The sequence below is a fragment of the Fukomys damarensis genome, unplaced genomic scaffold, assembly GCF_012274545.1.
Source record: "Fukomys damarensis isolate Sample0158 unplaced genomic scaffold, DMR_v1.0_HiC HiC_scaffold_22, whole genome shotgun sequence".
In the NCBI taxonomy this organism is placed as follows: domain Eukaryota; kingdom Metazoa; phylum Chordata; class Mammalia; order Rodentia; family Bathyergidae; genus Fukomys; species Fukomys damarensis.
The window spans coordinates 10,670,383-10,683,916 of record NW_022900934.1 but is presented as its reverse complement, the minus strand read 5'-3'; the positions used below and the strand labels follow the sequence as shown (position 1 = coordinate 10,683,916).

Here is a 13,534-nt window from a genome sequence, read left to right as displayed (position 1 = left end):
CTGAACCTAAAGTGTGATTGAGCTGGTCATGGTGGCGCACGCCTGTAATCCCAGCACTCAGGAGGCTGAGGCAGGAGGATCGCTGTGAGTTCAAGACCAGCCTGGGCTACATAGTGAGTTCCAGGTCAGTCTCAACTACATAGTGAGACCCTGTCCCCAAAGAACAAAACAAAACAAAAGATAAAGTGTGATTGATTCATGGTGGGGCTCGGCCCAAGGGCACTAGGATTAAGGGTGTGAGTGCTAAGAATCTCTCATTTGAGCTTCCTCTTCCGGGAAAAGCTTCAGGGGAGACCCTTGAGCTGCCTCAATGGCAGGGACACCGATGCTCCTCCTAGGCGAGCACTGATGCCACAGTCTGAACAGTTTCTTACCCTGCGCAGCCAGGCTTCCCTTTGGTTCTTGAGCTGGGACCTGGACAAGTTTAGCCCAGAGGCGGGGCTTGTGGCTCGCTGGGAGGAAGTGAAGGAGGGACCGTGGCTCAGTTTCACACACCCAGAGCCTTGACCGGGTGAGCGGGACTGAAGCCAAGAAGCAACTGAACCAAGTCCTTGGGAGCCAAATTCGAGCCACGACAAGGACGGCACCAAAGTTAAACAGTCACCGCAAAGCACAGCCGCTGTAGAGTCCTGAACGGAAACTAAAATGGGTGTACAAGGCCAGCTGAGCACCTTAGGAATCATTCGCTCTGTGGAGAGAAGCTGCTGCCACGGTCCGCTTTTAGGAGCTGATTGTCCTTATTCCCAGCCATACAGATGAACATCTTCCTGGAATTACAGCTATGTCAATTGGATCCCCAACCAAGGTTGGACTTGAGTCAAATTCAACAATTTAAGTTGCCATTGCCAATAAGGCTCAGTGTAAAATTCTACAGGAATGGAGAACTACAAAATCAAAACTTTTTCATATGGTTTAAAAATAAGGGTCAGAATTTTTCCATCTTCACATTTCTGATAGAAACTGCCTGTATGAAGACCATGGTTCTTGATCGCCATGTGAATTGAATTTTCAGGAAGGTCAGAAACTGTACGTACTCTATTGGAATGTGGAACCCAGAGTTCTAGGTTGTATTTCCCCTACTGAAATTTCAAATTGAGGAGCCAATAAGATTCGAGCACAGATTTCCAGCCCTGCCTACCTTCTAGGAAAGAAGCAACCAGAACTGCGGTGGGTGCAAACAAATGTCCAGAGTGTGTAAGGGCAGCCCTCAATTGTGGAGAACTCAGGAGGCTCATGGAGGAGCACCAGTGGCTGAGGGATTTTTGTTTTGTTTTTTGAGACAGGGTCTCACTATGTAATTGAAACTGACCTGGAACTCATTATGTAGCCTAGGCTGGTCTTGAATTCACAGCGATCCTCCTGCCTCGGCCTCCTGAGGGCTGGGATCACAGGCCTGAGCCACCATGCCCGGCTCAGGCTGAGTTTTAAAGTTCTCAAAAGACAACTTGGCTGAAAATAATGGTCCTGTGATTAAGGCTAAAACCAGCTGAAGATTTAGGGATCTCGTGAACTGGCTTGAAAAACACAGAATAGCAGTGGAAAAACCATGAATCTAAGGTACTTCAACTCCACCAGCAACACCAGGGATGAAATGAAGTCAGCTCTGGACAATTCCACAGAGGTCGCGAACCTGACCAAAAAGACCCAGGTGGTTGCCACAGCTCAGAGGCCATTCCCCAGAATCAGATCTGTCAGATCTTCCAGGTGAATGGCAGCAATGCTGGTTGGACGGTGCCACCATCGCCAGTATGGAAAACCACACACCATCTGTTTGGCCCTGTGACGTGGGAAAGACCAACTTTGCGAGGCTGCTGTCCACGACGTTCCCTTCTATGGCTGCCTCAGGCGGACAACTGAAGACTTTCAGAGACTGTGTGGACAGTTTGATCATCTGGTGGTAGGAGGGAAAGATGACAGTGAAAATGATGGAATCGGCTAAGACCAGTGAGGTCTTCGTGAATCAGAAATGCAAATCCTCCTCCAAGTGGAACCGGCTCCGGTCATCATGACCAGCAACACCAACGTGTTCAGGGGGAACTTGAACACCAGTGGCCATTCCAGGACCAGATGTCTAAATCTTATCGCCACTTGGAGCCTGACTTAGACAAACTGACTAAGCAAGAGGTCAAGGCAGTTTTTCCCTGGGCCTCTGATCACATGACTGACGTGACCTGAGTGCTTTTGCCAGGAAGGCGGAGTCAAGGGAATCCCTGCCCCTTCCGGTGCTGGAGAGGCTATAAGGTGGAAAAGCACAGGTTTTCGGTGGACTCAGCTTTCGTCTGACTGCTCTGTGGGAGGTATATGTCAACGTGTTCAAAACGTGGGGTTAGAAGTCAAACACCTCTGGAAAGGTGAACTCATGAATATGTATGTCAGTTAATGTGCTTTCCATTGAATTGTTGAGTCCTTCCATCAGAAATATGAAAGAAAGTACTTGAAGTTGGAAAAATTCCACAGAGGAATGATTTCTCACACACATGGCTTTTTATACCTATCTTTATTTGGGTTCATGACACCACAAAACTGATTCGTTGGTTCACATTCAACTTGGAAGTCACATGTTTTGCTGTGAACTTTGGTTTCCACAGTATCCTTACAAATCCTGCTGACAGAGTGTCCAGAGTCCTCTTCCCTCCTCACACTCGCTGGTCCAGACCCAGAGCAGCTCAGGGCTGTGAGTTGGGATCCAGCACTCTGATCTGCTTGGTTCAGTCTACCTAGGTTTGTTCAAATGGAGAATTTTCTTGGAAGGATGCATTCTTCATTTTTTTAATGGAAAGTTTGGTAATAGTAGGCCTATTTCCCTTAGTTGTGTCCCCTTGCACACAGTCCCCACTGAACTCTATCCCCCGTTAGGATTTGGCTCTTGGGTGTCCCCCCAGAGCCTCATGTTTGGAAGGTGACTGGATCTCGGGGCACTATACTTACAAGTAGATTAATCCACTGAAGAATTCAGAGCTGAGTGTGCTGCCAGGGGTGGGGTCTGGGAGGAAGAGGCCGGTCCTTGGAAGTGTGGCCCGGAGGCAGACTTCCTGTCACACGCTCTACTCCCTGTCTGCCATGATGTGAGCCGTCTTCCAGGACAGGCCCTTCCACCATGCCGTTCCTGTATTTGAGCCTGCCAAGTGCAGAGATTTCAGCTAAAATCTCTTGTCCTAAGTTTCAAATGTCACATGTTTTGTCCCAGTGATAAGGGCTTAAGACCACCCCCCCATTGGCCGGGCGTAGTGGTGCACACCTGTAATCCCAGCACTCAGGAGGCTGAGGCAGGAGGATCACTGTGAGTTCAAGACCAGCCTGGGCTATATAGTGAGTTCCAGGTCAGTCTCAACTACATAGTGAAACCCTGTCACAAAAATTTAAAAAAAACCTCCCCCGTAGAGAACCTGTCGGTGACTTTACCCTTGAACTACTTTAGACTTTTTCCTTTCTTTTTTTTGGTTTTTTTTTTTTTTTTTTTTTTTTTTTTTTTTTTAGATAGAGTCTTGCTATGTAGTCCAGGCTGGTCTTGAACTCACTATGTAACCCAGGCTGGCCTTGAACTCACAGCGATCCTTTTGTCTCAGTCTCCCGTGCTGCACTACGCTTCTCGAGAGACTGTCTCTTTGTGGAAACAGAATACCTCTCATGTCTGCCCTGCAGACATTGTGTGCCTCTGGGACACCTGACTTGAGCCCAACCTTGTGACCTAATGGTCCCCTCTGGACTTGAAAGTTTGAGCTGCTGGGTTACAGGTCTGGGGGTGGTCTGCACGGCACAGTCTGTTCTCTCTCTCTCGAGAGAGAGAGAGGGACCGTGTGAACTTTTTCCTCAAACCTATGCAGCAAATGGGCTGCGTGTTGGTCCCAGATGCCGGCGGCACAGAATGGTGCCTGTCTTCTAGGACTGGAGTTGCTATGGAGAGCTGGGCAGTCTGGTAAAATCAGAGCAGTCAGTGCTCTGTGTCTGTGGGTTCCACAGCCATGGGTTAAACCAACAATGGATCAAAAATATTTGGAAAAAATAACAATTTGACAATAAAAACAACACAAACATTTCAAAATACCGTGTAGGATTGGTGGGGTATAGCTCAGTGGTAGTGTGTCTGCCTAGTCTGCCTAAACCATGGGTTTGATCCCCAGACTTAGAAAAGAAAAAAGCAGTACAGTGGTACCTCTGTTCACAACCTGATTCTTTCCATGATTCTGCAAGTTTGTGAACCGAGGTGCCACTAAGAGTTGTTTGCATAGCATTTCTTTTGCATTCAATAGTACAAATCACCTGGAGGTCATTTCAGATACACAGGAGAACACGTGTAGGTTCTACGCAAATGCTGCACCCTTTTATGTGCTACTGAATGCTACCGAGCATTCTCAGAGGTTTGTCTGTGCAGGGGTCTTGACTGTTTCCTCCGATGCTGAGCGAGGGCTATAACTAAACGGTGCCAAAGCCCACAGAGACGGAGGAGAGCGGATCCACAGATGCATGGTGGAGAAGTAAGAGGAATGGGGAGGCTTGAATGGACTGCCCACTGTGACCTCGGGGTGGCCCAGGGCCTGGAGCTGTGAGGAGTGCAGATTCTGCCTGAGAGACCTGGAGTGAGGCCCTCAGCCCTCCGAGCCGGGTGTGAGCTGGGGCAGGTTGGGTCAGACCTGTGGGCCGTGGTTATGGTGCTGGGATGCACAGTGAGGGGACAGGAAGACCAGGGATGATGTCTCAGCCACCCAGGTGTATGGTGTTGGAGCTGACTGGCCAGCCTGACCCAGACCCTTCCATGATGTGAGAGCTGGGCATGGTAGCACCTGCCAGTAATCCCAGGAGGCTAAGGCAGAAGGATCACTGAGAGTTTGAGGCCAGCCTGCACTATATAGGGAGACCCTGTCTCAAAAACAAAATAGAACAAAAAAATCCGGAAAGTGTGAGGAGCCCTGGCTGTGCAGGGTACTCAGAATGCCTCCACCCCAAGCTCCTAGCCACAGGCCCATGGCTCTGTCTGCAGAGAATGACCAAGTTCAAGGCTCACCAAAGCTTTAAAATAAGCCACTTTCCAAAGCCTGCAAGCACTCCTGTGCCCGTGAGCACGGCCAGTCCCTCAGGCAGATGCTCTGAGTGGGACCGGCTGGTGCATCAGGAATCAGCTCTGATGGCCACAGTATGATGTGCGCTGTGTCTTCTGTAAGTACTGTTAGAAGGCAGCGAGTGTGTGCTGCTTTGTACTCTACGAACAGCAGATTCCGTCAGACCAGTCTCTTGGATGGGTGGAGTGGGCTGTGCTCATGGTTGAGGTTGCTGGACTGTGGCAATGGTTCCTGAGCTTTGTGAATATTGGCATCATCCGGGCATCTTTACAAAAGCACCAGTGCCTGGCTCCTGCCCCTCAGCATTCTGATTTCATTGGTGTGGGTACGGCCTGGATGTTTTCAACTTTTGTTTTGATATCCTGTGCTGGGGATTGACCCCAGGGCCTTGCACATGTTAAGCAAGACCTCTACCCCTGACTAAACCCCAGCCCTTTTCTTTTTAAGACCGGGTCTTGCTAAGTTGCCCAGGCTGCCTCAAACTTGCAGTCTTGCTGCGTTGGACTCTCTAGTACCTGGGGTTTCAGGCCTGTATCTATCTTGGACATTGGGGTTTAAAGTACAGAACTCTCTGGAGGAAGGGCTTTAGCCTGGGAGTGACCGTCTGGTTGGTCTGTTGAAAACTTGCTTGGCTGCTGAGGAAGAAGCAATGGGGGAATCCCCTGGAGGCCCAGGCCTTGGATTCTGGCTTCTGTGCTCCCAGCTGGTGCCCATGGCTGACCTGCTGGGACTGCCCGCTTGCTCTGTCCTGGACCTGCTGGGGTCCCAGTTTCCATGATTGCGCCTCATTCTGAGTCAGGGACCCCAAAGTCCTGCTTGCTCCTAGGTCTTCAGCACCTGATGTGTGTTGGTAAAAGAAATATCCATTAGGAGTGCGTGAGGGTGTGCTCCATGACCTGCCCTGGAGGGTCAAGAGGGAAGGACATGGGCTAGGACTCCTGGCCCAGGTGTGGATCTGGCCGGTGCCCCGCTCTCTCTGTGCCCTGTCCCCTCACACTGAGGAAGTTTGTGGGGCTGGGCGAGACGATCTGCAGACACCACTTACCAGAGGATTGGGCCCCTCCTAAGAGGCCTGGGAATGTGGTTAGGATGATTTGTTGCAAGGTGTCTGAGCAGATCCCAGTTGCAACCCTGTGCTGGGGGGCAAGAGGGTACAAGGGCACCAGGTCCTCGGTGACTGGAGATTTGGGGCAATACACACACCGCACGACAGTTCTGGGCCATGTTTGGAAGAGGCAATTTCAACCCTCCCTATGGGCTCAGTGTGGGGAATCTGCTCTCACCTGCACTGCCTCTTGCACCAGCTTACCTCAAGGATTCTGTGTTCGGTGTTGCTGAAGGCATGGTCCGAATGAGCCAGTGCTTCTCTTAATGTGCTCACTGGTTCTGAGTTTATTCCTTTGCTGCACCTGCGGGAGAAAGTTCAGCTTGTAGGGCTGTTTTGTTTTGTAATCTTAGGGATTGAACCCTGGGGTGCTCTACATCGAGCTGCATTCCCACCCCTTTTCATTTTATTTTGAGACAAAGTCTCTCTAAGTCATTAAATTGCCCGGGTTGGGCTTGAACCTGAGAGTCGCCTGTCTCAGCCTCCCTCAGCGTGCCACTAATTCTAGCTCTCTGGCCTGCGGTTCTTTTAAAGTAAATTGGAACTGATTGTTAACAAATAAGTTTTGTTTTAAAATTAAAGAAAAACTATTTACACATTGCAAATCCTCCTCCAGGCAGGTTCCAAGGTACCTCACCCCGCTGCTGTCACCTCCGCCGTCTACGTCAACATGTTTCAGTGCACAGAGCGTTAGCAGCTGGGCAGATTCTCGGCTGACTTCTCACTCACGTGACCGCTCTTCTGTGGACGGGCACTGAGGTCACGTGCAGCCGTTTGCTCTGACGCATGCGCTGCAGTGAGGCGCTCAGTACGCGCAGCGTTTTGTGTTCACACAGATGTGCTGGGTGAATCCCCGGGAGGGGAAGCCTGAGCCTGAGGGTGAACACGTTTTCAATACTGGTCACTGAGGCCATTAACGTCCTGGAAAGTCAGGGTCAGCGTGGAGGGGCCAGCCTTTTCTGGACCCTGAAATCTCAAGGTCCGGGCCTCTTGGGGCCGGGACAGGCGTCTCTCTCTTGAGGACTGGGCTGTCGCCTGCTCTCTCAGGTCTTTCGTCGTTTGTGCTCCAAACCTAAGGCTGTTAGAGGTTCACAGAATTAACCCCCAGCGCTCAGGAGCTTTCTGCTTTCATTTCATCTGTGTCCAGAGACAGCTGCTTTTTCTGCCTGGGCGCTACAGGCCTGGCGGTTTTAAGATTCGTGTGTGCACGCAGCTGTTTAGACAGCGTCACGGAGCGTATCCTTCTCACACGTTTCACCCACTGAGACTGTGCAACTTAATGTCTTTTAATATATTCAGTGTGTGACTGAGCCATGGTCACTCCTAGAGCATGTTCATTGCCCCCAAAGAAGCCCTGTACCCCATATGCCTTGCTGCTGTGCTCCCATCTCCTGCTCTGTAGCTTTGCCTGTCCTGGACTTTTCCTACATGTTTGTGTCTCGAAGATGCTGATTAGCCAGAGGCTTGAAGGCCACGTTCAGCCCCCAGACAGTTTACTTGGCCTTGGCAGGGTTTAAAATTTTTCAAATTGGGAGAATTTTCATCTTGGACAGAGCAGGTCTGGCCCATCCCACCTGGCGAAAGCTAGTGCCAAGTAGTCACCGCTTTGGTGCACATGGGGTCTCCCGTGTGCCTCAGTGGCTCCCCGCCGTCATGAACCTGACCATCAGTTGCTGTTTATTACGTCACTGGTGCTGCTTTTTTTTCCCCTATCAAAAATAGGCAACTAAAAACCAATAGTTTACAGAAAATTTTGTTTAGCCAGGCCAGCTTCGTTTGTATTTGTTACCTGCCTGGATTCTGTGTTTGGAGACCCTATCGAGGTCCCAGCTGCAGTCATGGATTACAGCGAGGTCACTTCCTGGGAACGGCCCTGACTTAGCTCCTGTCCTAAGTCTGAAGAGTCTCTTCCCTATTCTCTTCTTCCCTATTCTATTCACTTGTTTATTTTGTAGAACTGGTGTGGACCTCAGGGTCTTCACAATGAACTGTATTTCTCAGCCTTTTTAATTTTTTAAATTTTAAGACAGGGTCTCACAGAGTCAGTGAGTTGCTCAGGCTGGGTTCAGATTTGTGGTCCTCCTGCCTCAGCTTCCTAGAGTGCTGGGTCTATAGGTGTGTGCCACCGTTTCAGGTTAGAGAAGTGTTTTCCCCGCCATTGTCAAAGGGGGAAACTGAAGTACAGAGACAGTCAGAGGCGGAGCGAAGGCCACACAGCGTGAAGTCCAGGCTGCTGTTTCTTAGGCAATAGCTCATCCTGCACTTGACCTTAGCCAAAAGTCTGAGAAGCAATGGCAGTAGCTCACCCTGAGGGTACATCTCTTCCTCTTTTTCTTGCTCCTTTTTCTTACCTTCTTTCCTGCAGTGAGTATCCATTCAGTACTGTGTTGGTTACTGACCGCTGGGAAACGAACTATCCCGAGCCACTGAAGCCCGCGATGTGGAAGGGGCCTCTCAGAAGCCGAGTTCAATACACTGGGGCCGCACCACAGTCTTCTCAGCCTGCAGCCCTTGCACGGCCTCTGCCGTGGGATCCCTGGACTGCATCCCATGGTCAGGGGCTTCTGAGGGGGGTGTAGACTGCAAGGTCTCTCAAGGCCTGGACCCAGGAGTCACAGAGCGTGGCTGTCTGGGTCCGTTATCTGCGGCAGTGGCAGATCCTTTTATAATGGGTTATTTAGGATGGAGACGCATTTACTTGGCTCGTGGCTCTGGAGGCTGAGGAGTCCAGGATGGAGCGGTCACGTCTGTCCTGGGGCTTCTTGCTGAGTCACAGTGAAGCAGAAAGCGTCAGATGGAGGCGAGCTTGGGAAGGAGACGTGAGGGAATCAACTCACTTTTGTAACGAACCCGCTCCCCAGATGACAGCAGGGCAGAGCGTCTGAAAGGTTCTGCCTCTCAGCGCTGTCACCATGGGCGTTAAGTTCCCAACACATCAGTCTGTGGAGGACGCATTCAAACGGTGGCAGTTGCTTCTCCCCCATTCTACTGGTCAAAGGGAGTCACAGGCCAGCACAGATTTGGGCGGGAGGAATGGACCCCGCCTCTCCGGGGCCTCCAGACTGGCAAAATCGTGTGACTGAGGGTAACATGGGCTGGGAGGGAGTTGGAGACGCCTCTCTGGAATTACAGGCACCACTGTGTGCTGGGCAGTATTCCAGAGTCCAGGGACGGGTGAATAAAAGCCAAAATTTGAAATATCCAGAGCTTTCATTCTGATGGGGAAGATGAGGACCAACGAAAAATAGCTAAAGTATGTTTGAGGGTGATAAATACCATAAGAGACAAACACAGCAGGGCCGGAGGAGTGGGAGCAGGGAGCTCCAGGGTCAGAGGAGGCCTCAGGTAGAAGGAAGAGTCGAGCAAAGGCTGGAAGGAAGTGGGGGACAAGTTTTACCAGTAAAGGGAAAGCAGGTGCTAAGGCCCTGGGGTGAACCCAGGCTGAGTTGGTGGAGACTGAGCAGAAGCAGTGAAGTTGGAGAGAACGCGGAGGGTCCGGGTGGTCTAGGGCTGGAGAGCTTCTGTTAGCTGCTTACTGAGTGAGGTGGGAAATGACAGGAGTTTAAAAAGTTGAGATGTAGTTCTCCTAATATGAAATGCATCATTTTAATGTATATAATCTGGTGGTTCCTGGTGTATATTCACTATGTTGGAAAAACACTATCGTGACCTAATTCCAGAACATTTTCATCACCTAAAGAAACCGTAGCTGTTAATCAGTTATCCCCCCACCCCCGCTGCCTTGGAGACCACTACTAATCATCGCCGTCTCTGGACTTGCTCTTCTGGACGGTTCTGTAAATGGAGTGTGTCTGGCCGCTTTGACTTTAGCATAATGTTTCCCGGGCTCACCCTTATCGCGGCCTGAGTCTGTGCCGGTCCTTGTTGCTGAATGAACTGCCATTCTAGTGTGCGGGTGTGTCACCTTGCCGTTCCTCGGGCCGCGGGCTTCGCGTTGTTTCCACTTTGTGACCAGCGTGGATCGCGTGTGCAGGATTTTGCAAAAGCACGTGTGTTCCCTTCCTTGGGGTCTGTTGCTGGGTCACAGGGTAACTGCACCTTGTGCGAGGAACCGCCAGGCTCGTTTCCAAGGCAGCTGCGCCGTTTTCCAGCCCCACCGGCCCCAGGTGAGGGTTCGAACCGCTCCGCGTCCTCTCCAGCCCTTCGTTCGAGGAAGGCTTTGGTGGTAACAGGGTCCCCAGAGCGGCGGGTCGAAGGGGAGCAAAACAGGATGGGAGAACCAGTGAGCAAAGCCTGCAGCTGTCCCGGGAGGACACGATGGTGGCCTGCGCAGGTGGCCGGGGAGGCACAGAGAAGAAAGTAGAACGGAGACTATTTGCTGACAGATTGGGTGGAGTGGGAGGTGAAAGAAATGGAGGAAACTCTGGAACATTTGGACTTGGAGTTCGCTCGGTGGAGTCGCAGAAGGCCACAGGCGGAGGATCTTCTTGTGTTTCTTTGTGACACAGCCAGCCCCTCGCCTGGCTTTTGGCATGCACAGCTGGAAGCTGGGGTCCGACGGAGAAGGAAGCAAGCCACGCTTGGCGCAGTTGGGAGACGCCCGCTCCCCGTCTGGGCCGCCGTCCCCCGGGGCTGGCCAGCGCCCCTCAGAGTGGAACAGTCGGTGCCCAGGGCATTGCAGAGAACAGCAAGCCATTCATTTTGCTCACAGGCTGGCTGGACAGGCGTGTGGGCTGCAGCCCGCTGGGCTCTTTTCTGAGGCCACTTAGGGGATTATCTCGAGAGAAAATCGGCCCCTGAATGGTTTGTGAGGCTGGTGGAGTGGCTAATCCCGCATCCTTCCTGTCAGTTGGGAATATTTCAGGCTTGTGCCTGCCTCCATTGGTTGACCAGATAGTCGGCAAATGCTCTCTGCTCCTTCCTGCTTTCGGGCCCCTCCCTAGGTCCCTGGTGCTGAGGTGGGAGAGAGACCTTTAGCTGACAGCAGCCACCCAGGGACACAGGTCTTTCCCTGGGGCATCTGGGTAGCCGTGCATTGAAGCTCTGGGGTTACAGTCCTCAGCTCAAATTCTGCTGTGTGACCTTGAGCGAGTGATTTAACCTCTCTGATCCTTAATTTATAAAAAGGAGGAAATAGCACTTACCTAGAGGGTTCTTGTGAGACTCAAATGAGACCCTTAATGCTGGGTGATTAGCCGCTGCTTTGAGTGCCCGGGGAGAGGTCTGTAGAGCAGCTCTGCTGTGGACGTGTGCACTAGGTAGCCCTCATTGCCATGCCGTGCTGAACGAGCACCCTGCTGGATGTGCGGCCCCTGCCAGTGGGTTAAGGTCCCATGACTGGCGGAAGGGAAGATGGGACGTGAACCCGGGATGATCTTGAACACGCTGTCCTTGTTTACGATCTGGAATGGAATTCAGAGCCTCGATCATGGTCACCTTGTGCATGTGTGGCAGCCACTCCGCCTCTGAGCACAGCCCCCCTGTGCTGTGTCCTTGCCAACCCTGCTGGAGTGGTAGGGATGAGCTTCCTGTGAGCAAGGCGCTCCTGGCTGCATTCAGCTGGGCCTTGGTGGCCCTGGGCGGGGCCTGGCTTCCTAGGCATCTGGGCTCTGGGTTCTCCCATGCCCACCCCGCCCGCCCCCCTCTCCTGCCTCCTTTTGGGTCAGAGGGGATTTCTGGCCTTCCCACTGCCTGCCTCAGTGGCCTCTTGGCTTCTTCCTTCTCCCTTAATGCCACAGCGACTGTGACAGTTTCACTGTGATTTAATCTTTGGCCCCGGGGGCCTCCTCCCCTGCTCCCCAGCCTTCCTTTCCTGTGGCCTCTGCTCCTGTCAAGCCTCCCTGCGAAGGCCCAAAAATACTCCCAGCTGTGAGATGCAGGTTCGAGTTTAAAATCGCAACTTGCTACTATTTATACTCCAGCCGGAAAGGGGACTTTTTTTTTTTTGCACAGTGGTTTATTTTGTTGTGTTGGTGATGGGCTCTGGCTGGAGGCAGTGCCCTGGCGCTGTCTGAACCTCTTGTGGGGGCAGGTGGGTGGTGGGGAGGACTCAGGTGAGGGGTGGAATCTGCCCGGCAGCCTCTGGTCACCTATGGCCAGCCAGGGAAAAGGTTTGTGATCTGGGGAACTTGCCTCCGAGAAGCCTGCTAATTAAACAGCACCCACGCTGGTGCTCTGTTAGTGGGGAAAGCTGGGTGGCTCGGGGGGAAAGGGGGCCAGGCTGACTTTTGCCCAAGCCAGTTTGGGCGGGGACTGTGGCTGGCAGGGCCTTTATCATTGATGTTTGGTTTGGCCCAGGGAATGTCAAAGATTTTTGTTTGAATATATGTCAGTATTTAAAAATTGGGACATTTCCCATAAAATTAGAATTTCTGGCTCCTCTTGAAAAATGGAAAGATCTGGCAACCCCAGGCCTCCCGGGTTTCCTGATGGCCATAGTGGCCAGCTGCTAAGGACGTGGGCAGGCACCTTTTTCGTTTTCTTTTGTGATCCTGGGATTGGAACTCAGAGCCCTGCATGCATGTTCTTTCTCTCTCTGAGCCACATGTTGAGCTCATTTAGCTCCATTACCATTCTGTTATTATTACTCTTTTGATGGTGGTGAAGAGAGCCCTGGGCCTTATGCACGCTAAATCTGTATCTATCACTGAGCCACGCTGCAGCCCCACAGTGGGCTGGACGGGTGGCCCAGTCATCTATTTCACTGTGGGATTCTGATAACTGTTGAGTTCGGGACCCTTCAAATCACCTGTGACACTCAGGTCTCCCTTGTCAGAGCCTGCTCCAGGTCCCTACCCCAGGGCTAAGCAGACACGACCATCGGGGCTTCCAGGTGAACTGCAAGATACCCAGTAGCACTTGAATCTTCCAACGAACAAACAGCCTTTTAGTATAAATAGCTCCCCTGAGGATGGCCCCCTTGGCACATGTGCTTCCAGTCCTCCTCTGTGGGACTCTGGTCATTTTGGCAGATGGTTCCTATGCCTCCCCCTCTGCAGCCTGCTCTCTCTTTGTGGCTGCTCAGGGCACGGAGCAGTGTTTACAAGAGCAGGCTTTGAGGCTGTGGACTCCAAGCTACCTTAGAATTCTGGCCTCAGCTCTTGTTGGCTGTTTGACCTTGGGCAAGTTACCTCACCTCTCTGAGCTTCACTTTCCTTCTCTGTGCAAAGAGAAGGATGCAGGTAACTTGGTTGTTTCGTGCTAGTGTTTGTCTTGTCTCTTTGGAAAGGTGTGTAGGATGGATGGCTGAGGTGGTTTTAACCAGTCCGCTGTGGATGGGTGTCAAGATTGCTGCCTGTTTACCACTTTGAAACAAGGCCACAGAGGTTTTTGAAAAAGAAAAGGGGTCTAGGAGGAACTGGGCACATAATCCTAAGACTTAGTTTGCTTAAAAAAAAAAAAAAAAAAAAAA

At 51.7% G+C, this 13,534-nt stretch overlaps 1 long non-coding RNA gene across 1 annotated transcript; it reads right to left on the bottom strand.

Annotated features, from left to right (window-relative positions):
• Positions 1-2,482: 2,482 nt before the first annotated feature.
• Positions 2,483-6,916, bottom strand: LOC104858109. Its single transcript, XR_779056.1, has 5 exons — positions 6,758-6,916; positions 6,367-6,466; positions 5,779-5,894; positions 2,929-3,118; positions 2,483-2,717 (listed from the first exon to the last, which is right to left on the bottom strand). It is a non-coding gene; the product is annotated as an uncharacterized LOC104858109 (long non-coding RNA).
• Between the last annotated feature and the right edge of the window lie 6,618 nt (positions 6,917-13,534).